The 22764-nt window shown below is 46.2% G+C and overlaps 1 long non-coding RNA gene across 2 annotated transcripts; it reads right to left on the reverse strand.

Annotated features, from left to right (window-relative positions):
* Positions 1-3407: 3407 nt before the first annotated feature.
* Positions 3408-17032, reverse strand: LOC125081288 (uncharacterized). Of its 2 annotated transcripts, none has more exons than XR_007121632.1 (3): positions 16916-17032; positions 14197-14323; positions 3408-3696 (listed from the first exon to the last, which is right to left on the reverse strand). It is a non-coding gene; the product is annotated as an uncharacterized LOC125081288 (long non-coding RNA). The 2 variants fall into 2 exon arrangements; XR_007121633.1 differs by having other exon boundaries at positions 16944-17024.
* Positions 17033-22764: the final 5732 nt, after the last annotated feature.

Consider the following 22764-nt stretch of genomic DNA (forward strand, 5'->3'; position numbering starts at 1 on the left):
CCAGAGCAGAGCCCTTGAACCACATCGGCAAAGCTAAACCTAGTGTCTCACCAACATGAAGGAAACCTGACTTAGCTGATGTCTGATTGTCTCTGGCAATTGTGAAAGGAATTCACATCGTCTTCCTGCAAATGGTGTAAGACAACCACTTTTAGCCATCCGCCTGCTGTCTGGAGATGCCTAGCTTACGGCCAGCCACCTTCCAGGGTGAATCTGCTCATTGTCACCTGGCAGGCCCCCTGTGCCCCCCTGTGCCCTCACCCCATACCCCCACCCTGTGCTCCCCAGTGCCCCCCTGTGCCGCGAGCTTCCCCTCAGTTCAATCTGGAAGCTCCCTCCCATTTGGCTCTTCTTCCACACACACTGAAGTCTAATGAAATACTAGTTACCGATTTGGGGGTGTTAATTTTGCTATTTCTGGGTTTTTGATATCACCTGATCCATTACTCTTCTGGTATCTAACCTCTCAAACTTGGGATTTTTTTTTTCTTTCCTAAAATGATGGTTTTACTCAAAACCAACACACAAAAGATGTTCTGAGCTACTAAGCACAGCATGACAGTTAGCCCAGCGAGGGGAACCTCGTGTCTCTGCTCCAGGGAAGGCAGTGCAGACCCACTAGAAACACACGCACGTGCGACACGTCAGGTGGGACACCCAGTGTCCACTACTTTATTTACCTTGTGCTTCTTTTATTACTGGGGGTTTGATTTTTTTTCCTTTTTTGTTTGTTTGTTTCTTTCTTTTTTTTTTCTCTTTTCTTTTGTGGTTGTTTCATGTTGTTACTGTAACTTATTTCTTCTTCGATGATTTCCCCATTTATAATGCTGTTGAATTGCCTCTGGAACAGTTTCCAATCACAAGTGTGAAGCTGTGGTTTCTCTAAGAGTATCAATACTTGTAGATTGTATGTCTTCTAATTGCTTTGTAAAATGATACTGTTTCTTATTTCTCCCTATTCTCACAGGTGTAGGCTTTCTCAGGCAGGTCTTCTTCTGCCCTAAAAATGACTCTGTTCTTAAAAAATGTTTCCATTTGAATGGTTTCCCATTAAATTTTAATCAGAAGCAAATACATTGTTTCAGTTGTGAGTACAACAATTAGCTTGCCAGTTTTCTATCCTTCCTTCTATGTTTGTAATAGCACCTTAATCTTAATATAATCTTATATTCCCCATTTATATTTAACATTGTTAAACAAAAACTAGTCTGTTTCCTCAAAATCACTTCCTTTTCCCATTTATCTGCCTCTCTGCTGGGCTGTGTCTGTACCAGTCTTTTAGTTATAATTTTATGATGCATCTTATCATCTAAAATGGTAAGCTCACCATTGATGTTTTTATTAAAGATTTTTTTTTTTTTCAATTTGAGAGTGAGAACACGAGCAGGGGGGAAGGGACAGAGGGAGAGGCAGAAGCAGGCTCACTGCTCAGCGGGGCTCTATCCCAGGACCCCGGGATCATGACTTGAGCCTAGGGCAAACACTTAACAGACTGAGCCTCCCAGGTGCCCCATCACCATTGATTTTTAAGAATATTTTCAGGGATAATTTAATATTTTCTGCTCCCAGATGAATGCTACCATCATGTTAAATAATTACATATTCCATCAGAATTCCATTGTGGTTATATATGGATGATTTGGGGAGTATTAAAATATTTTTAATGCAAAAATTTATAGTTTATCATCATTTATGCACATGGTCTTTTTTGTGTTACTTTCCTACACTCATATCCTAATGGAACCAATATTTGTCCATATTACAATTGGGCTCATATCCTCCCCTAGTAGCAGCCACTTGGAAGTTAATTTTATAGCAATGTCCTCAATGCCTATAAAGCTGGCCACCACCTTCAGAATTAAGAGCATCTCAGCCTCGTCCCCCGAGTCCCCTGCAGAAGCAACGACCACTGTGACCTTTGGGTGTCTTGTCATCTTCTCTCCCAGTTGTAGTAGGTTTTCAGAAAATGGTATCACACTATATGTTATACACCCCAACTTCCTTTTTCGTGGTTCATGTTCTAATTATAAGCCGTGTTAGTGCTGTAGCCAAGGACGGCTACAGTCCCTTCATTTTCATGGTGTGTAATATTTTGTTGGGTGGAAGACCTTAGTTTAACTCAGCAGTTTCCATGGATGGCCAATAGAGTTGTTTCCATTACTTCATTCCTGAAGAAATTATGCTTTTAATCGCACGACACCTGGCATGGACTTGAAAGTCCAGCAAATACATAAATAAATAAGAATAAAAAGGAGGAAAATGAGTTAGATGAAACACAGGTGGCCAGATGTGGAGGACAGTCAAATCCGGGTGAAACACATGTGGACGGTGTTGGGCTATTCTGAGGATTTCTGGGTCATTTTAAAACTTAAAATGGGCAACCTGAAAAAAATAAAATTGGGGACGACTACCTGGAGTTTGTTTACAAGACACTGGTAGACACGAGCTTTATTCCTCCACCAGCCAGATTTAAGGACAGAATCACCACGTCCAAAGCCCCTGGGTGGATGTGATGATGTCGTTGTCGTCTGGGGGCACAGAAATGCCTTAGATCTTTGGGCACCCCAACACTTGCTATTATTTAACTATTTATAAAAATCTGCATTTCTTTTAATGTGTTTCTGTCCCATTTATATTCCGTATGGAAAATCCTTATTCCTATATTTTGCAAATTTTAAAAAACAAGGTTATTTGTGTTTTTCTTCCTCTCTTGCTAATTAGGAGTTCTTGTTTCTGTTTTTGTCTTTTAATATATTTTGTATGTGAAATTTTGGTGTTCTTTTTTTCTTTCATTCTCTTTTTACTTGCCTCTCAGTGTTTTTTGATGAACAAATGTTCTTAATTTGAATATAGTTGAATCAATCTTTTATTTTATTCTTAGCAATTTTGGGGGTATTATTTTATAAATCCTTCCTTGATTTATGATCCATAAAGATATCCTCCCATGTATCTTTCTAAGTGTTTCAGAGTTTAAAAAAATGTGTTTCAGAGTTTTGCATTTTGCACTTAAATCATTTGAGTCCAACTAAATTTGTATGTCATTATTTTTTGGCAGGAATTCACTTTTCTTTTGTTCCATGTGCATAACATTCTTAGAACACGTCTTTCCCACTCTTGGCTGGCGATCCTCCTTCTCCCAGGCTACAAAGTGGAAACAATTCCGTGAGTGTCTGTGTTAGACCATCAGGTGGGTGAGGAGGTCCATCGGAAAAGCCCCGATAAGGCCAGAAGGAGCTTAGACTACTACCGAACATCAACCCTCCAGCTGAGCCATCCGACAGACTTACTCTGCTGGAGAGGAAAATTAAAACTAATTTGATTCATTAGCCTCTGATGAATTTGTATTAAAATTCAACAATTAAATACAAATCTTAAAATAGAGTTCCATGTGTCTTCGCATCTTCCCCATTTACTCCTAAGCCAGTGTTTCATTTGTGTAGAGTTAAATTTGATTACTAATATGTGGTATGGATTCTGGTAATGATTTTTATCAAATGCATTTTTATATTCATGGACAAGAATGTGGAGGTAAATGTATAGGACCTTTGCTTTGAACTCTCAGAATCCCCTCCCTCCTCCGCTGACCGTGTTCTAGAAGGATCTTTCATCACACTTGTTGTGACTGACTCTTTCCATCCTCCCATGAAAGACCTCTGTTCAAGACCATCAAGGCCCGTGAAGCAAAAGTGGATGCAGCTAAAAATAGAAAGAAACAAAATCAGAATGATGTTTGGAGATTTAAACACCCTACCCTCGGCCATTGATACAATGAACAGAGAAAATTAGCCAAGGTAGAGAACAGATTGCCACCATGAGCCCACAGAATTGGATGGATATGCAGAGAACAGCAGGATATACACTCTTTTCAAGCCCACGTGGCAAATTGACCAATACAGACCAAATCCTGGTCATGAAAGACGACAACAACAATAAAAAATAAATTACAAAAATAAATAAAAAATAAATTTAAAAGAACTGAGACCACACAGGGCGTGCTTTCTCACCACAGTGGAATCAAACTCTGGAAGTCAACAGCAGAAAGGCAATAGCAAAATATTCCAAACAACATGGAAAATAAATTACACACTTCTAGCTAACCCATGGGTCAAAAAGAAGTCTCAAAGGAAATTTATATGTAGAACTGATTGTAAATGAATAAAACCCATCAAAACTTGTGGGATGAGGGGATGATAGTCCAGACAGGACAGCATAGACCTGTTTCCCCTGCATGTTCCATTCTACAGGACTAGAAACCCTACAGATGGCACCATTACAGCCAAAGGGGAACTTGGCAAGGTCTTAAGAAAGAGGACAGCTGGTGTGGGGCCCCAGAACTGGAGGACGAGCTCAGCAGTAGACAGTCTGTGTCCTTTTACCCAGACCAAGAAGACCAAGAATAACTTGGCATTTTCTGTCCCTCAACACCACAACAAAGGACTGCCCTGGAACCTTGTTCCTTGTGGATGGAATCCACACCCCTCATACCATACAAGGACAGACTGACACTGTGGTGAGGGGTGGATTGGGAGCCCCATTAGGAGTAAGTGAGCAGAGAAGGTACTCCCCTTCCCCACTGGGCCTGACATTTCCCTTCTGGGTTCCCAGTGGGATCTGCCTAGAGCAAGTACTCCATCCTGGAGAACTCTTTGTCTCCACAGACCTGGGGTCCCTCTCCCTGACCAGAACCCCCAGTCACATAGGTGGACCCAGCAAAAGGCCCACAGCCACAACAAGCAGACAGCCTGAGAAGTCTCTTTCCAAAGACCTTACACCCCCAATCTCACTCAAAGACAACTTCCAGCCTGCCCCAACTGAAAGACATCAGAATCTCAACCTGTGGAAACCCTCTGTGGCTCCACAGGTGATGCCAGAAGGGAGGAGTGGGAGCCTCTGGGCCGCCAGAGGAATGGATCAGACCAAAGTGACAGAGGAACCCTGAAAAGCAAACTTCCAATGGAACCAGATCCCATGAATGCAGACCAAGTACTCCCCTCCCCTAAATCTAAGAAGGGGTTTAGTCCTGCCAAGGTGAAAAGTTCTGTAGAGCCTGGAGCCCCCTAACATTGTAGACCAAACAATGAGAACACAGCAGGAAGTTACCCATCAGCCCAAGAACCAAGGAAAGCGCATCTTGAATGAGAAAAAGCCCTCAGTTGATGCCAAGACAAATCAGAGGCCAGAATCACCTGAGAATTATGAATTATCATAAGAAAATGTGTAAGAATAGGAAATCTCAGCAGAAAAGTAGAACTCATAAAAAGAACATAATAAAATTGTAGAACTGAAAAGTACAATGATGAAAAATAAAATAAAATAAGATTTGCAGGGTAGGCTCAGTAGGAGAGCAGAGATGACAGAGGACAGAGCTGATTCCTTGAGGACGGACCGACAGAACTCACCCACTCTGAACCCAGGGAGAAAAGAGGCTGAAAATAAGTGAACAGAAACTCAGGGAACTTGGGCCAATAACCAAAGACAGAACATTTGCACTTTGGGGGGGTCCCACAAAGACAGAATAATGTCTGACAACGTCCCAGTTTGACAAAAGACATGAACCTACATATCCAAGTAGCTGAACAGACCCTAAATGGGGAAAAATCAAAAGAAAAACATGCAAAGGTACCTCATAATTAACATTCTGGAAATCGAAAGGAGGGAAATCTTGCAAGAAACCATGTGAAGCAGCAAAGGTCCTGTGAAGGGTGAGGAGACAGAGGGGTCTCGTCTGACCTGGGGAGGCAGAATCATCCTTGATGAATGAAGCAGACAAATGCATGAGCACAGACGTGGGACAAGCCAGTGACCGACGGCATCTGAGGGACACCCAGCAGCCACAGGACGGGCTCTTCTCCCCCACTCAGGAACCCTGAGGACATCCCCGGTGATAGCCCATAGCTGTGGACATACAACAAAACTCATCACACTTAAAATCATTGGCATAACACAGGTCCCTTCTCTGACCACAGGGGATCCAAAATAGAATCACTGAGAAGATGCCAAGAAAATCTCCCAAACCCTTGACACTAAACAACATGTGTCTGAGTAACCTACAGATCATGGGGGTAATGTCAAAGGGAATTTTAAAAAATTGAAATAGGATACAGAGAACATGTGTGGGGAGCCTGGGTGGTGCAGTCAGTTGAGTGTCCTACTCTTGTTTTGGCTCAGGTCATGATCCCGGGGTCCTAGGATCAAGTCCCACATTGGGTTCCACACTCAGCCAGGTAGTCTGCTTCTCCCTCTCCCTCTGCCTGCCCCTCCCCCTGCTTGTGCTCTCTCTCTCTCTCTCTCTCTAAAATAAATATTTTTTTTAAAAAGAAAACATATGTGACACACAGTTAAAGCAGTACTGAAAGGCAGATGAGTGTCATTTGTGCTTACAGGAAATCAGCAAATGCTCTAAGCTAATAAGCGAAGTTTTTATGTTAAGCAACAAGAAAGAGAGGAGCAGACACACTCACTGAGCAGAAGGAGGAAACAATGAAGACCAGAGACCGACAGCATTGAAAACTGGGAAACTGTAGAGAGAATCTGTGAAAGAAAAGTCTGATTCTTCCCTCCCAAACAAACAAAATTCAATAAAATTTCTACATCTGTAGCAAGATTGCAAATAAGAGAAGGAGAAAAGATGGGCATCCCCGAAAGCAGAAGGGCTCGGGGAACCTCACAGACCTTGCACAGCCACAGACCCACCATCTACACTTCCCAAAATGTCCCAAAACAAGGACCAATTCCTTGAAGACCAAGAACACATGAACGTCTGGGAAAATTTGGCAGTTTCTTATAGAACTGCACGTGTGGTCACCATGCAGCCCCATGACTACAGTCCTGAGCCTTCAACCCAGAGACACTTGAGCTCAGGTTCACCCAAAGGACCACACTCAGTGTCCACAGCAGCTGGCTTCACTGCAGCTGAGAACGGAAGCAGCCTGATGTCCCTCAGCAGGAATGGCGAAGGGGCCCTTGTGGTGCGCCCACACCGAGGATCCCACTCCCAGTAGAGCCACGCCCTGCCACGTGGACAATCTCGGGGGTGCATTCTTGACATTGCACTCAAGTTACGCATGATGATTCCACAGAGAGAGAGTGGCTGAAGGGAACAACCACAGGACCTCCTTGTACATTTTTTCACAATTTCTTGTCACCTATAATCGTTTCAAGATATAAAGTTCAAGGCAAGCGAGTCGTATGGAGACCACTGCCACCATCCATCGTGCTACTGAGAATGTCCATAAGACCTGCATGATGAGCTCCTACTGTCCCGAGTGCAGATCAGAACCCTTGGGTTTGAGCTGGATGTGAATCAAGACTAGAGGGAGTCTGAACCTGGGTCAGATGCCGCCGCTGGGTGAAGTCCCACTCGGCTCCAAACCTTCCCAGGGCTTCCCGTGATTTCTCAGTAAAAACTGTCATTCTAGAATGCTGTATGGCCACTGACATGATCTGACTGACCTTCATGAACCAAGAAGGATGGATGTTCCAGAATCCCTACTCAGACACAAAAAACTTACATGACCATCTGGAAAGGTGATGTCATCTACGGGGATAGCAACAGTGGCCACGGCCTTCCCCGGATACCTTCAGATTTGGTGGACGGACAACAGAGACTCCCCGAGCATTCTGCACATCTGCAAGCAGGAGAGAATTCAGGCATCCCAGAACTCCTGAGCCCTTCCTGAAAAAAAAAAAAAAAAAAAAAAGAGGAAATGCAAGAGGATTAACTTCCTGCACCCAAGCTAGAAGGCAGAAACCACAACAAAGATGGGAAAGCGAGCCCGCGGCTTACTCAGCTGCAGCTCCAGGACTCAGACACATGTGGGAATTGTGGCTGATGGACAGAAGGGAAGCGCCAGCAGACTTACCCATGGAGAAATGCATCGTCTAATTCAAGTTTGGGAGCGTGACTGAGAGAGAGGAAGTGACACGACTCCTGGTTTGTTTCACAACGGGGTGTGTCTGTCACCTGAGACTAATACGTGAGGTCACAGTGGCACCAGACACTTCAGATGGCAAAGCGGAATGAGGTTTGGGAGACAGAAGGGGGAGGAGGAGGGAATCAGGGAGCAAATGCCCCTCTTGTCTTTGCGAATCCCGGCAAGCCAGTGTGAACTAGGGGAGGATCGGGATAAATCAGGCTGTCGGAAGACCACGGAGAAACACGCGCGGGCCTCCCGAGTCATCATTAGAGCACATAACACTACAACAATGACAATCACAGTGATGACAGGCTGGCACCGGGCAGTGAGTGATGGAGCAGGGGCAGGGAAGGCATGTTTGCTGAGAACCGGCCCCTCCATCAGGTTGACAAAGGCATGGGAGCACATAGGGGCCCCCACTAGGTTTGAAAGCAGAACCCACGTTCTGCTCATGAAACACGAGAAAACAACCCCAAACCATGGCCACGTGAGCCCGAAGGCCACGAACAAGGCCTGGGCCCTGCCTAAGCCAAACTCGAATGTGGCATGAGAGTCAGTAAATGAGCTAAAGAAAGGCCCTGGTGTTTAACTGTGTATATTAAGTAGGATTTTTGTAAGTTTCTGGAGAGCAAGGGGGATTCATCAATGAAGTGATTCTGAGTCCCGTCCACAGGTGTGAGTGAGTCGGCGTCCACTCCAGCCAGTGCGTGCCATCCCATGCCGACTGTGGGCACTGCCTGGGGCCTCATGCAGGCTCTGGGCCCCCAATGGATGTATTCACATGGGGCCTGCGTGGGACCCAGAGCCGAGCTTCTGGCCAGGGTGAGCAGACAGGGCCGGCTAAGCCCCTGCTGTCTGGGAGGAGCCCCCATCTCTACTGCATAGACCTTCGACTCTAAGCACCCTGGACCCCAGCAGCAGTGAGCTTAGGGAAAGCTGGAGGAAACCAGCATAATGTCCTCATGCTTAGAAATGGAAGAGTTAACCTCAGAAGAAAAGCTTGAGGCTACTTGTAAACAAGAGTACGTTGCTTTCTTTCTGGGTTAATTATTAGAAATACAGGAAAGACAAGTTAAAATAAAGTAGAATAAAATAAAATAAACTGCCTCTCAAAGGGTAAAGAAGGATTTATAATTACTTGTGTATCTAAGTAGATAAAATTTGAGTGGACCTTCCAAATTTCGGGAGAGTACAGTTTCCACTTTTTGAGAAATGCAAGATGAAACCAATGCGTTGCTGGGATTTCTAGGACTAATACTAAGCAATTTCAGATCAAGGACAGAGATGTTTTCCATTACTGTCAATTATGCATTCACAAATCTGTTACGTGCAAAAGGTATTTGCCCTTTGCCGAAACCTCCTCTTGAGGCTAAGAAATGGGTGTGGGCCTGTTGGAGCACAGGACCCCAGAGCTCCTGTCCCTCCGAGTCCTGCTCCCACCTTCCGTCATGAAGCCCAAGTAACAGGGTTCAGGGCTGACTCGGATGCATGCCACTGTCTGTGCCATGGGTGCCCTCAGGGTCCAGGGAAGCCACTTTTCTCGATCTTTTAGCTGAGCCTTGAGCCAAGAGAACTGTCACCCTTGTACTTTCAGACCAGAGAACAATTTGTCCGAATTTCCCTCTAGGAGAGCCTCTCGGAAAAGCGTGCGGTGGGGAGCTCTCTCACAAACACCATGACAGTAAATGAACAGCTGGTGGTCTTGTACGTGTCGTTTGCCATCAGCGGCGGGGAGCCAGGGTGCTCAGATGCTCTCTTCTCTACATCGTATGTGAAGGAATGTCGGTTATGGAAACAGAAGTGGGCAGGAAGCCAGCATTTTTTTTTTAACAGTGAACTCGAATGAAGGATGAAGCATGTGATTCACATGACAGTGTTCAGCCCTTTAAGCACAGCGCGTCTGGGCTCACTGGGCGCCGTGAAAACCAGAACATGTGCAACAAAATATCAACACTGTGTCAGCCCATCTCGGGAAGTACCGACAGCCCGCGGTACCACGGTCCCACGCCCACGATGCTGGCTTTGGGAGCGTGTGCAGTCTTCTCAGTGTATGGTCAGAGCCCCGAGCAGGTTTCCACCCTCGCTTAGGGTCGCACTGTCAGGTAAGAGGCGGAGCTGGTTGCTGGTGCTCAGTCCTGGTCCAGGACCTTCCACCTGCCACAGAGGCTCCTCTTCTCTCCTCTGTCAGCAAGACTCAGGCTCCCAGAGTGTTGTTTTGATGCAGAAACAAACAGACACACAGACACATGAAGTGCTACCATTCCGTCTTCCTGATGACCACACACTAGCCATTTCTCCCTACAGTTCTCATAGGGTTCTGAGCATCGGAGATGAATGCCGGCCACGAAGCCTCTGTTTCTAGCAACCATGACTGCATTCCAAAATTTGGAGCCTTCCTGTTTTTACAACAGCTTTCTGAGATGTGGTTCACGTCTGGTACGCCTCAGCCACACCACGTACAATTCAGTGGGAACACGTTGGTACAACACTGGTATATTTGGAGCTGGGCAGCTGTGGCCATGATCAACTTGAGAACACTTTCTTCTTTTTTTTTTTTTTTAAAGATTTTATTTATTTATTTGACAGAGAGATCACAAGTGGGCAGAGAGGCAGGCAGAGAGAGAGGGGGAAGCAGGCTTCCTGCTGAGCAGAGAGCCTGAAGCGGGACTCGATCCCAGGACTCTGAGATCATGACCTGAGCCGAAGGCAGAGGCTTAACCCCTGAGCCACCCAGGAACCCTTGAGAACACTTTCGTCACCCCAAAAAGATACACTGTACCTACTAGCTGTCACTCCCCTCCCCCCCTCACAGCCCCAGGCAACTGCTTGTCTATTTCTGTTTCTGTCGACTGGCTTCTTCTGGGCATCCTGTATAGATGGAATCACACTCCCTTACAACACGCAGTGCTCATCACGACAGGTGCCCTCCTTCATCCCTACTACCTGTTTCCCCATCTCCCACCCATCTCCCCTCTGATGACCAGCACTGTGTTGTCTATAATGAAGAGTCTGTTTCTTGGTTTGTCTCTCTCTCTCTCTCTCCCTGTTTGATTTTTTGTTGTTGCTGTTGTTTGTTTCTTAAATAACACATATGGGTGAAATAAACTTAAAAATGGATTGAAGATCTAAAGTGAAGCCTGAAACCATAAAAATCCTAGAAGAGAACACAGCAATAATTTCTCTGACATCAGCCATAGCAGTATTTTTCTAGATATGTCTCCATAGGCATGGAAAACAAAAGCCAAAATAAACTATTGGGACTACATCAAAATAAAAAACTTCTGCACAGAGAAGAAAACAGTCAACAAAACTAAAAGGCAGCCTACTGAAGGGGAGAAGATATTTGCAAATGACATATCTGATACAGGGTTAGAATCCAGAATCTATAAAGAACTTATACAAGTCAACAGCCCCAAACCAAATAATCCAACTTAAAAATAGGCAGAAGGCATGAACAGATATTTTCCCAAAGAAGACACCCAGACGGCTGACAGACACACGAAAAGATGCTCAAGGTCACTCATCGTCAGGGAGACGCAGATCAAAATCACAGTGAGATCCCACCTCACACCCGTCAGAGTGCCTACAGTCAACAAGACAGGACACAACAGGTGCTGGTGACGATGTGGAGAAAGGGGACCGCTCGTGCACCGTTGGTGGGAATGCAAGCTGGTGCAGCCACTGGGGAGAACAGTATGACGGGTCCTCAAAACATTTAAAATAGAATTACTCTACAATCTGGGAATTGCACTGCTGGGTATTTACCCCCAAATACAAAAATATTTAATTTGGAAAGAATATGCACCCCTGCCTTTTCAGCTGCGTTACCAACCATAGCTACTATGGTTGGTATGGAAAGAGCCCAGATGTCCATTAAGAGATGAACGGATAAAGATGCAGTGTATATGCAGAATAATATGGAATCACGAAGAATGAGCTCTCACCGTCTGCGACATCATGGATGAAGCTAGAGAGTGTGATGCTAAGTGAAATAAGTCAGAGAGGAGAATTAGGAACCCTTGAGAATGAGTGCAGGGCAGGGCTGGGAGAGCCCTCTCCATTGGTACTTGGTGGTGAGTGAGCCTGAGCAGACAGGCAGACCAGCACTGTGGAAATGGCCCCTCTGCAGAGAGTGTAGCTCAGAAATGTGGCCACTGTGATGTCTGACCTCAAGATTAAAATGGTTACTTTAACTTAATTTCATTTTTAAGTGAAGTCTGTGCTCTTCCCACATTTTCATCATGAACAACTTTGAGTTAGTGAAAGCCCGTGGAGCATGGTCAGACTAAGGTCATGTCCTCACTCGGAGGTAACTCGAGACTGCTGGGACGGCCAGGAGGAGCTGGGTCACGGAGCTCCTATTGGGCCCCCGGCCTGTGGAGTGGAGGGCACAGGACCTCCGGGAGAACAGAAACACCTGACCGGGCTGGGACCCTGAAAAACAGTGCGCTGAATGCAGGACGTCCCAAGGGATGAGGGGCCATCTGGCCCCCGGAGAAAGGATGAATCCAGCAAACTAAGGATTTGGGAAGAATTCGTTTTTCTCTGTTTCCATAGTAACATTTCCAAACAAGTTTCCATTGTTTTTGCTTTATTAGTCAGTAGGAATTTCAGCCTAGTATATTTTGATTAGGTACAAATTATATCATGAAGATGAAACTTTGTTTGAGTTTTTAAGGTAAGTACAGACTCTCTAATTCTGACTAAAGTAAACAAGCTAAAAATAAAGCAGACCAACAAAAAGGCAAGTAACCACATGGCCCGAAGTGCTTCACTTCGTTACAAACAGATAACGGGAGTCCCTCTGACTTGAGTGACTCAGCGGTGTTTTTCACGAAAGGCAACAGCGAGATAGCGGGCAGCCCAGGAGCCTTGAAAAATCGCCCCAGTCAGAAAGCTTACGTAGCTTTCCACACGGCTTTTCCATCCTGAGCTCTCATAGCATAAACCTGAAAATTCGCTACCTCAACATACCCAAGACAATTGAGAAAATAGCATTTCGAGGACCATTTCCCATGTCATTTAATTGTTTTCAATTATGTATGCAGACTCAGAATGAACTCGTTTTTGAGGAGAAGATAAATGAGCATGTGATTCAGTATCATAAATGACCAGCAGAGCCTTCCTACAGTTGCCCCGAGACATTCAAGCGTGCTGGAATTTATCATCCTCATTTGTAAAGTGCAGGAATGGGTCCCGTTATCTTTGGAGGTTTTCCCCAACACAAGTAGCACAGGAACAAGGAACACTGCCGCAGTTCAGCTCTGGGACCTAGGGTCACACCATAGAAGGGGAAAGTAAGATAATATAAAACTGTTTTGGCTCTGTGCAAGAAAGTTCAATTACTTAGCCACCAAAAATGTCATTGCTGAGTGACAGTCTTGCCACTTAGCAGGAATTCCCTGGAAATGGATTCATAACAATAATCACTTCCAATGTACTTTGTAACTTGGACCTACATCAAAAAATAAAGCCTCGATGTTTTATTTTTGTTTTAGTTTGTTTTCCTTTTTTGCCCCTATAAACAATGATGATGGGCATACAGCACAGCCTGGTCAGGAAGAAGATCCAGATAGTTTTCTTAAAATAGTTTAAAGGCTGTTATACCAAAGAAAGCTGGGATGGAGTTGTGTAGCCCCAGGCAGAAAACCCAGAACCTACTAGAAGGTCTTAAAGGATTTTATGGGAGGAGGGTAGGAGTAAGCAGTCCCCCACAGTAGAGGTATCAACACTGGAGGTGCCGATCTTGAGGATCCTGGGAGTCAGGCAGAGACTGAGAACCAGAATCTAAATCTTGCCTGGACACCCAATGGCAATGGCACCAGACGTTGACATTGACCACCATGTAGTTGTTCTGAAATGTCCAGTTACCAATGGTTTCACGTTGCCTCAACAAATACGCTTCAGTCCTCCAGGAATTCTACCAGGTTCCAGGAAAGATTGTAAGCATTGCTGGTACCAAGATGAAAAAGTGAAGAGCCATGTTTTTGAGGGACTCCTTAGGAAAGACGGAGAGGAAGTCACATTGATAAGTAATTGGACCCTGTTGCATTAGGGTCTGGAATATTCTCATCAGCCTTCCCCAAGCCTCTATACTGATGGCAAGAAGCTTGTGTGGCTCTCTTGGTCTTCTGAGCATATCTTCTTGTGTTACTTATTCTCCACATCTAAATTACCAGCTGAGTTGAGTGCCTGTCCAGCGGACAGGGTGTTTCTTGGACTGGAATTCAGTGTTGTCTACAGGACAAGAACAGCATCAAATGCAATAAGAACCACTCACCAAATAGTTCCCATTAGCTGAAGGAGAGCACTGAATTCCTTCCAGGCATTCAAAATGAGGGTATAGAGGAGATACTCTCTGGGGTGGGACTTTGGAGGACTTGCAGACTCACCAGGGAGGAATGAACCTTCAGGTAGAAGCAGAGGTGGAGAGAAGCTGTGCACCTGCAGACCTGCAAGTCTTTGATGCCCACCTCTGAGCCAGGACTTGGGAAACTGAGCGGCAAGCGGCAGAGCGAGGAGGAAGGTCCGAGTCATCTGATAAAGGCAGAATGTCGTGCTAGGTCGTGTCAGCTTCAGGATCTAGTTAGTGCCTGCACATTAGGATCGAGTGGTAATCATTTAATTAAAATTTATATAGTGAAGATTTAGACTCACAGGCAGTTTTAGACGTAATGCAGAGAGGTCCTGCGTATTACACCTTTGCTAGTTTCTCCCAAGGGTACATTTTTATTCTTCTGCTCTGATCTTTGGAGCTACTCTAACAGGACCCCTTCATCTTACCACCTCCTAGCTATATTCCACACTTGGTCACACCTGGATTTGCCACACCTATCCTGTAACTCCTCTGATCTCTCTACCCGAAAACACTTCTCCTTTGTGCCCTGCTCCCCACCATTGCTCCCCAACACCACACTGTCTAAAGTGGAGAGTCGGGCTTAATACTGAGAGCAGTGAATCTCCCACTTATGTCTCCCCTGTCAGGCTTGCCTGTGGCTCTCAATATAAAATAGATCGCTTATCTCTGTCTACGAAAGCCCTTACTGGACTTTTATAGGAATAACATTGTCCATAGGTCATTTTGGGGTGGAATTTACATCTTCACTATGTTGAGTCTTCTAGTCAACAAGTATTTACTCGGATGTTCTTTGATTTCTTTCCTTACTACTTTGTGGTTTGCTTCTAAGTATTCCTCTCTTTTTTGTGTGATTATAAATGTGATTACATTTTTAAAATCTCAGCACCATATGTTCATTGCTAGTGTATAGAAATGCCGTGGGTTTTCTTATGTTTATCTGGTATCCTGCAACCTTGCCAAATTCACTCATTAGTTCTGCAAGGATTTTTCTAGAGTTTTTGTGATCTTTCTACTCAGACAATCATGCCATCTGCAAATAAAGATCCGTTTTTCTCACCTTATTGCAGTGATGAGGATATCCAGTACGATACTGAGGAAGGGTGATGAGAGTAGGTGTTGCCATTTTGTTTCCAGTCTTAAGGAGAAGGCTTGGATCTTTGGAATTAAGTGTGATGTTCGCTGTAGCATTTTGGAAAGCACTCTTTATCGAGTTGAGGTACCCCTGCCAACAACCAAGACTTCCCTGCTGACAGTTTTCACTATGAATGGATTTTAGATTTTGTCAAATACTCTTTCCACATTGGCAGATAGGATCATGTGATTTCTGTTTCTTTCATTGACCTGTAGGATTACAGTAACTCTTCCTAATGTTGAACCAGACTTACAGGCTTGGAATAAATCCCATTTGGTCATGATGTGTAACTCTTTTTATACATTGTTGCATTTAATTTGCTAATGTTTTGATTTTATTAATCTATGTTTATGAGAAACTTTGGTCTGCTGTTTTATATTTTTGTAATGTCTTTATCTTGGGTTGGGATTAAGATAAAGCTGTCCTCATAGAATGAGACAGTGTTTTGTCTCCTTTTACTTTCTGGAAGCAACTGCGCAGAATTCATATCATAGCTTCCTCAAATCTTTGGGAGGATTCACAAATGAAATGACATGATGCTAGTGCTTCTTAAACATGTATTAATTGCCTATTTAATTTTAATAGATGTAGGCATTTTCCATTTATCTCTTCCTCTTTGTGTGAATCTCGAGAGCTTGTCTTTAATTATACTTGAAGTATGGAGCCCATCACAGTGTTCCTCCAGTATGTCTACATGGTCTCTCATAAAAGCCTTCTTTCATTCCTGATTTCAGCAATCCATGGCTTTTCTCTTTCTGCTTTATCACCTATGTTAGAGATCTGTCTATTTTGTTGATATTATTAAAGAACAAGCTCTTTCCTTCACTGATTATTTCTGTTTTAAAAATTTATTAATCTCTGCTCTTATTTTTATTATTTCCATCCTTCTGCTTACTTTTGGTTTATTTTGTTCTTCTCTTTCCAGTAAGAACTTTGATTATTAATTTGAGACTTTCCTCATTTCTTATGTAAGCATTTAATGCTATAAATTTATCTGTCAATAATGCCCTTTATTCCACAAATTTTGATGTGTGTGGCTTCATTTGCATCCAACTATTTACTTATGTGCTTATGAAAGACAGAAAGAATGAACGGGAGGGGCAGAGAAAGGGGGAGAGAGAGAATCCCAAGCAGACTCTCCACTGAGTGCAGAGCCCAACTCGAGGCTGAGTCTCACGACCCCGAGATCACGACATGAGCCAGAATCAAGAGTTGGATGCTTAACTGACTGAGCCACCCAGGTGCCTCTCAACTCTATGTATTTTTAATTATTTTTCATATTTCTGTGACCCATGGATTATTTAAAAGAGCATGGTTTAATTTCTATATGTTCAGAGGTTTTCTTGTTTGCTATTGATTTCTAGTTTGGTCAGAAAACACATAATGCAGGATTTCAGTTATTTTAAGTGTATTGAGATTTATTTAATGGCTCCAGATATGGTCTGCCGTGGTAACCCCTGGAGTGGAGGGGTTCTGTGGAGTTCGTGGAGTGTTCTGTAGGTCACTTACATCCTAATAATGTGTTCAACTCCCCTACCTTCTTGCTGGTGGCTTTGTTAAAGATACCCCAGCTGTGGACTCATCTCTTTCTGCTGCTACGTCTGTCAGCTTTGCTCCCTGGGTGGGAGGCTCAGGTGGTTGGTGTGTACACGTTCCGACCACTGCGTCTCCCTGGTGCATTACACTCTTACAACAAAATGTGATGTCTGCTTGGTCTCAGTCACTTTCTTATGTGTCAGGTCTACACGGAGTCACCCCTGCTTTTTCCAGATTAATGTTTGTATGGTCTATGTCCTTCCTTGTGTCACTTTCCAGTGACCTCTGTTGCTAAGTTAGAAGTGAGAGAATTTAAGGAGCCTGCAGGTGAGATCTTTTATGTGGTGGTTTTCTGCTCTCATTGAATATACCCTGCCCTTCAGTTGGTATATTTAGACCATTTACGTTTTCAGTGAAGTTTTGATATGATAGTGTGGAAGTCCCACATTTTATTGTCTCTTTTCTCTCCTTATCCTTCCTCACTGTTTTTCCTTCGCCTCCGGTGAGTCACTTAATGCTTGTAGGATTCCATCTTGACTTATTCGTGATGATTTTGAGAGTTCTCTCCACAGAGTGGTCACCGTCATTGCCCTGGGGATTGTAAGATATGCACATATCTTACAATATTCCGCCAATATCACAGTTTTACCACTTCAAGGAGACTGTAGACAACTCACCTTTATTTAGTTCCCTTTACCTTCCCCACTTAAAATATCCTTGTCGTGGGTATAATGTGGCACTGAAACCATCGCTGGGGTTGAGTGAGCGCCTGAGGGCGTTCTGTGGGACACACTGCCCACTGCACTCTCTCCCCCGGGCTGTCTAGGACCATGTCCCCTCTGTTGGAAGGACGCCCGTCAGCCATGTTGGAGGACATGGCTGCTGATGGCTTAGTTCCCTCCGCCTGAGATTGACTCCCTTTCCCTTCCGTTCCTGAAGAATGGTCCCTGGACATGAATCACACTGACACTGGTTTCCCTCCAGCACTTAGAGGAGGGTATTGTGTCTCGTTCCTCCTCCCCTTCATGGTCTTGATGAGAGATCGGATGCCCTTTCAGTCACTGTTCCCTGCAGGTGATGTGCTGGTCATCTTTGGTTGCTTTCAACCTATTAGCATTTTATTTTATTTTTTAAGATTTTATTTATTTATTTGATGGAGAGAGAAGTCACAAGTAGGCAGAGAGGCAGGCAGAGAGAGAGAGAGGAGGAAGCAGGCTCCCCGCTGAGGAGACAGCCCGATGCGGGGCTCGATCCCAGGACTCTGGGATCATGACCTGAGCTGAAGGCAGAGGTTTTAACACACTGAGCCACCCAGGCGCCCCCACATTTTCATTCTGAAGTGCCCTGGTGCACATTTCTTCAGATTCTGTCAGTCTGGGATTTTCTCTGCTTTCAGGTTTTAGAACTTTGTCTCTTTTGCAAAATTCGGGAGGTTTCCAGCCTCTGTTCTATGCAATCGTCCCCTGGGCCCTCTCCACATCCTGTCCTTCTGGCCCAGATGCTGGGGCTCGTCTGTTATGCCCTCCTGTCCCCAAGGTTCCACTCAGACCGCAGTCTGCTTCGATCCTAACATTCGTCCCTAGGCTCGCTGACCCTGTTGCTCTTGTCTCCGCTGTGTGACGGACTCATGAAGGGAGGCTTACCTTTTACTTCTGTTATTGCTTATTTAAGTTCTATAATTCCATTAGAGTCCTATAAGCTATTTTTATTTCCTTGCTGATGGTTTACAATTTTAATTTATTCATTTTTTTTCATTTGTTTCAAGAGTCTCTCTGATAGGTTGTCAAACATTTTTGAAAGCTGCTTTAACACCTCCGTCCGATCATTCTAATACCTGACTTGTGTTGGCAGTGGCATCGCTGAAACCCACAATCTCAGAACCTCTACGGAGGGTCATTCAGGGTAGTTTTTGGTATGAAAAACAGCCCTCGAGCTCAGTCTGTAGGGACCGATTGCATGTTTGGACAAGAAGGAAGGAGGGTACACCCTATGCGTCCACACAGCTCGGTGTGTGGGCTCCTCCGGGGACTGGGAGGGCAGAGCCGGAGCCGGGACCTGCAAGCGCCCCTCTCCTGTACCTGCTGGCTGCGAGCGCCTGGCCCTCGGTTCCCCTGCTGGACACCTCCTCGTTGGCGGAAGCAATCCATCATGTACTAAAGGTTGGACCAAAATGAATGTGAGGGCAACACGTGCCCAGTGTGTCCGAGCAGGAATGCACATTCTGAGGGAACTCTGCCCTTTGCTACTTCTTTTCTGAGTTCCGTAAGTGCTGTCCATTGGGTGTGGTGTGTGCTGGACGAGGACAGTAAACCCTAACAGGCCGGCCTCCCAGGCCTTCCACAGACGAGCCGTGGTCACAGTGGAGCCTCACGAAGCAGACGAGCCGTGGTCACAGCAGAGCCTCACGAAGCCTGCAGGGCAGTGTCATCCTTAAAACGGTGGCTCTCCCAGAGCATGCATGTTCCAGTGCGGGCCCACCGAGGGCGAGGGCAGAGCAAGGGCACAGGGATCACCCCACCCCAGCCCCCAACCTGCCCTGCTCCCGCCCACATCTCCACGAGGCTCAGACCCCAGACCTGCACTTCCTGGGGCCTTCTGGCACCTTCTCTCCACGGCCAGCGGTCACCCGGAGCTCCATTCCGACACGTCTTCTCCAGATTCATTCCTCTCTGTTCGTCTTTTTTTTTTTTTTTTTTTTTTTAACGACTATTGGGCATGTTTGATCAGGGCCGAGTATTCACCTGGCTGCTGCTGTCCGCTTGCCTGGGACTCGACTTGGCTGTGCGGGGCAGCCAATCCGAGGCCGAGCCCCCACCTACCTCCTGATCTGAGCCTCACACACCACATCAGGACCCCCTGCCCTAAATCCCCCCGGGGCCAGTACCAGACAATTAGAGACCACCCCTCCTGTTCAAAGCCCACTAGAATTTTCAAATGAGCTGATCCTGAATTGTTTACTCTGCCTGCTTTGCTTTTCCTAGGAAAACCCAGTGTAGACTCTGGTCTGTGCTCTCCCCGGGTCCCTCAGGCTGCTGACCGACCTGGGGGCTTCTCCGTGCCTAGAGCGTCTTCCTGGGACGGCCTCACACTCTCTGTGCCCTCGGTGAGGCACCTCCTCAAATTAAAATCCCACATGGAAAAGTGAGACTCCGTGCCCTTGGGTCCTCCTAGGACAAGGTTTAGGATGGAGTGTGTCTGAATTTGGAAATGTAATCCACTCGCCAACCGTGCCTGTGTGGACTGGCTCTACTCTCGCCCACCAGCCTCTCTGAGGCAGTAGTAACCCCTCGCCCAACGTCCAAACAAGACGAGACCCTGCTGTCGGAAACATAGGACGTCTGTCACCATGACCGAGGAGGTCACAGGAGACATCTGTCTTGTTTACCACTGTGGCCGGGCACCACTCCTGCCACGAGGTCAAAGGCGGGGGTTGCCTAGTAGCACAGATAAGAGGGCGAGCAGTGAAGCCACCCAGACTGTCCCCAGCAGCAGGAGGAATTGGGAACCAATTTTGTGATCAGTGTGTGGTCAGCTGTGGGGTCTCACAGCCCCGTGACTGTTCTGTGGTGGCATTAACTGTCTGACTTCCCAGCTCATAAACACAGCAGTGACGTGGGACCAGGTTAGACCAGGCTCAGAGTCTCCGTGGGGTTTCTGACCGCGAGGGCCGCACCCAACATGGCTGCTACCTGCTCCTGTAGGGACCTGCCCTCTCCTTCCCCCTCCAGACCCAGGGAGGGCACCATCCCAGCACGTGAGCTCCTTCTCGAGTACACACCACACACACAACACGCAGCTAGTACAATCAATGATTCTGTGTGTGCTTGTGTGTGCGCATACGTGTGGGATGTGTGTGTGTGTGTTTGAGTGTAACGTATGAGTCTGAGGGTATGTGGAGTGATGTGTGTGCATGTGCGCATAGGTGAGTGCCTGCGCATGGAGTTTTATGTGGCTTGTGCATATGTGTGTATGCGATGTGTGCATGTGAGTGTACAAGTGTATGTGTGTGCAGGTGTATGTGTGTATATAAGAGTGTGCCTTGTGGTGTGTGCACAATTGTACGTGTGTGTGCACGTATTATAGGAGTGTGCATTATGAAGTGTGTGAGCATGAGCGTGTGTGCATGTGTACTGGGGTGTGCATCGTGGTGTGTGTGTGTGTGTGTGTGTGTGCACAGGTGTGTGTGGTGATGCTTGTCTCCCCTGTGGCTCTCAGGAGAGCTGCGTGCTCAGAAACTGCCAGCGGTGACGAGGATTGTCCCTGGGGAGTCAGGTGACCACCTGAGCCATCATAGCTCTTCTCAACTCCATTCTGGCTCTTCAGAAAGGCCATGCTAGAAATGGCTTTTCCAGAAGCTTCTCCCTCCAAGCAAAGAGACAGGAAGCCTATGTGTCTATTCTGTGGCCAGTGTGGGAACCCCTAGCCCAGTCGGGGTCTGACCACAACCACAGGGGTTCCCAGACATGCCTCCCCTGGAGATGTGGAGACCTGAGAACTCTCTGCCCTGCACCTGTCTTTGTTTTGTTCTTCCCTGATTGAGGCAGTCAAGGTGACTTAGTGGTACCTCCATGGCTTTCTAGAATCCAACCGTCCCCACGCACCTGCCATTTTAAAGGAATGGCTCCTGAGAGCTTCTGCACGGCATCGTTAGTCCGCAGATCAGGGGAGCAAGTCAGCAGCTGCAGGAAGGGTTCACTTAGACCAGCGCCCACACCCTCCTTATCTTCTTCTTGTAAATACCACTTGATCTGCCTTGATTCTGGAAGCGGGGTTTATCACGACGACCGTTGCTTTGGACGAAGGGTGTTTGTGCACAGTTTTGTATGGTTTCCATGGAAAAAGTGAACAGGACTGCCCAGGATTACTGTGGTTTTAAGGATGGAAAGTCGCATCTGCCTTCGTGAATCCACGTGCACAATCTCTGCCTGTGTGACCTTGTTGCTTGTGACAGATGGCTTTGATTGTTAAGCCTGCCCCAGACCTGGAGACCTAGAAAACCCACAAAGAGCTGGTGCGCTTGGATGTACCGCATTGATTTTATTTGATGCACGAATGAGAATACAGAAGCCGGGATTTCAGACATAGAAGGAGAAGCACGTTCTCGGCACTAGACCAGAGAGGCCCCACCTCACTTCTGAGCCTCCCCTGTCACTTCCTCTCCCCAGAGACCGCTCTCGGTGCCACCTCCCCAAAGAGGGCTCTGCTCGGGGTCTTCCTTCTCCTGAATCCCTTCAGTCCCAGAAAGCTTACCTCCCTCTCTCAGATATCTGTTCCAAAGTCCACTTAGAGAGACGGACATCTCTGACCTCGCTGCATGGACCAGCCACCATACCCTAGACCCAGCGCCCCGGCTGCCGAAACCTGCTTCTCTTCCCCAGAGCTTTACCACCATCCGCACAAATACAGGTGCCTTCCAAGATTGTATTTTCTCCCTCTCTATTGCTGAATCTGTACACACAATAGTAGCTCTTGGGCGCCTTGAAGGCATTCAGTGAACCTCTCCCCAATGAGTGTCCTGAACCTTCTGGACCCTGAGAGCCGTGGTTCTTCTGGTTCAGACTGTGGCTGTAGCTCTCACGCACACTGAAAGTTAAAGAGTGGCATCAGGGCCAGTGGATACTGCGAAGTCACCATGAGAAGGAATCTGACATCTCTGAAGGCAGTGATGGTTGTGTTTCCCTCCTGGACCACGAAATGTGTCTGTCTCAGAGAAGGCATTGCATTGGGTGGACGGGGCAGGACCGACCCAGCAGAATCACCATGCGGGAAACAGATACTCTAAAACCAGCTCTTTACGACCATCCCAAATGGGAATCAGTGTC

This window comes from Lutra lutra, chromosome 11, assembly GCF_902655055.1.
Source record: "Lutra lutra chromosome 11, mLutLut1.2, whole genome shotgun sequence".
Taxonomy (NCBI): Eukaryota; Metazoa; Chordata; class Mammalia; order Carnivora; family Mustelidae; genus Lutra; species Lutra lutra.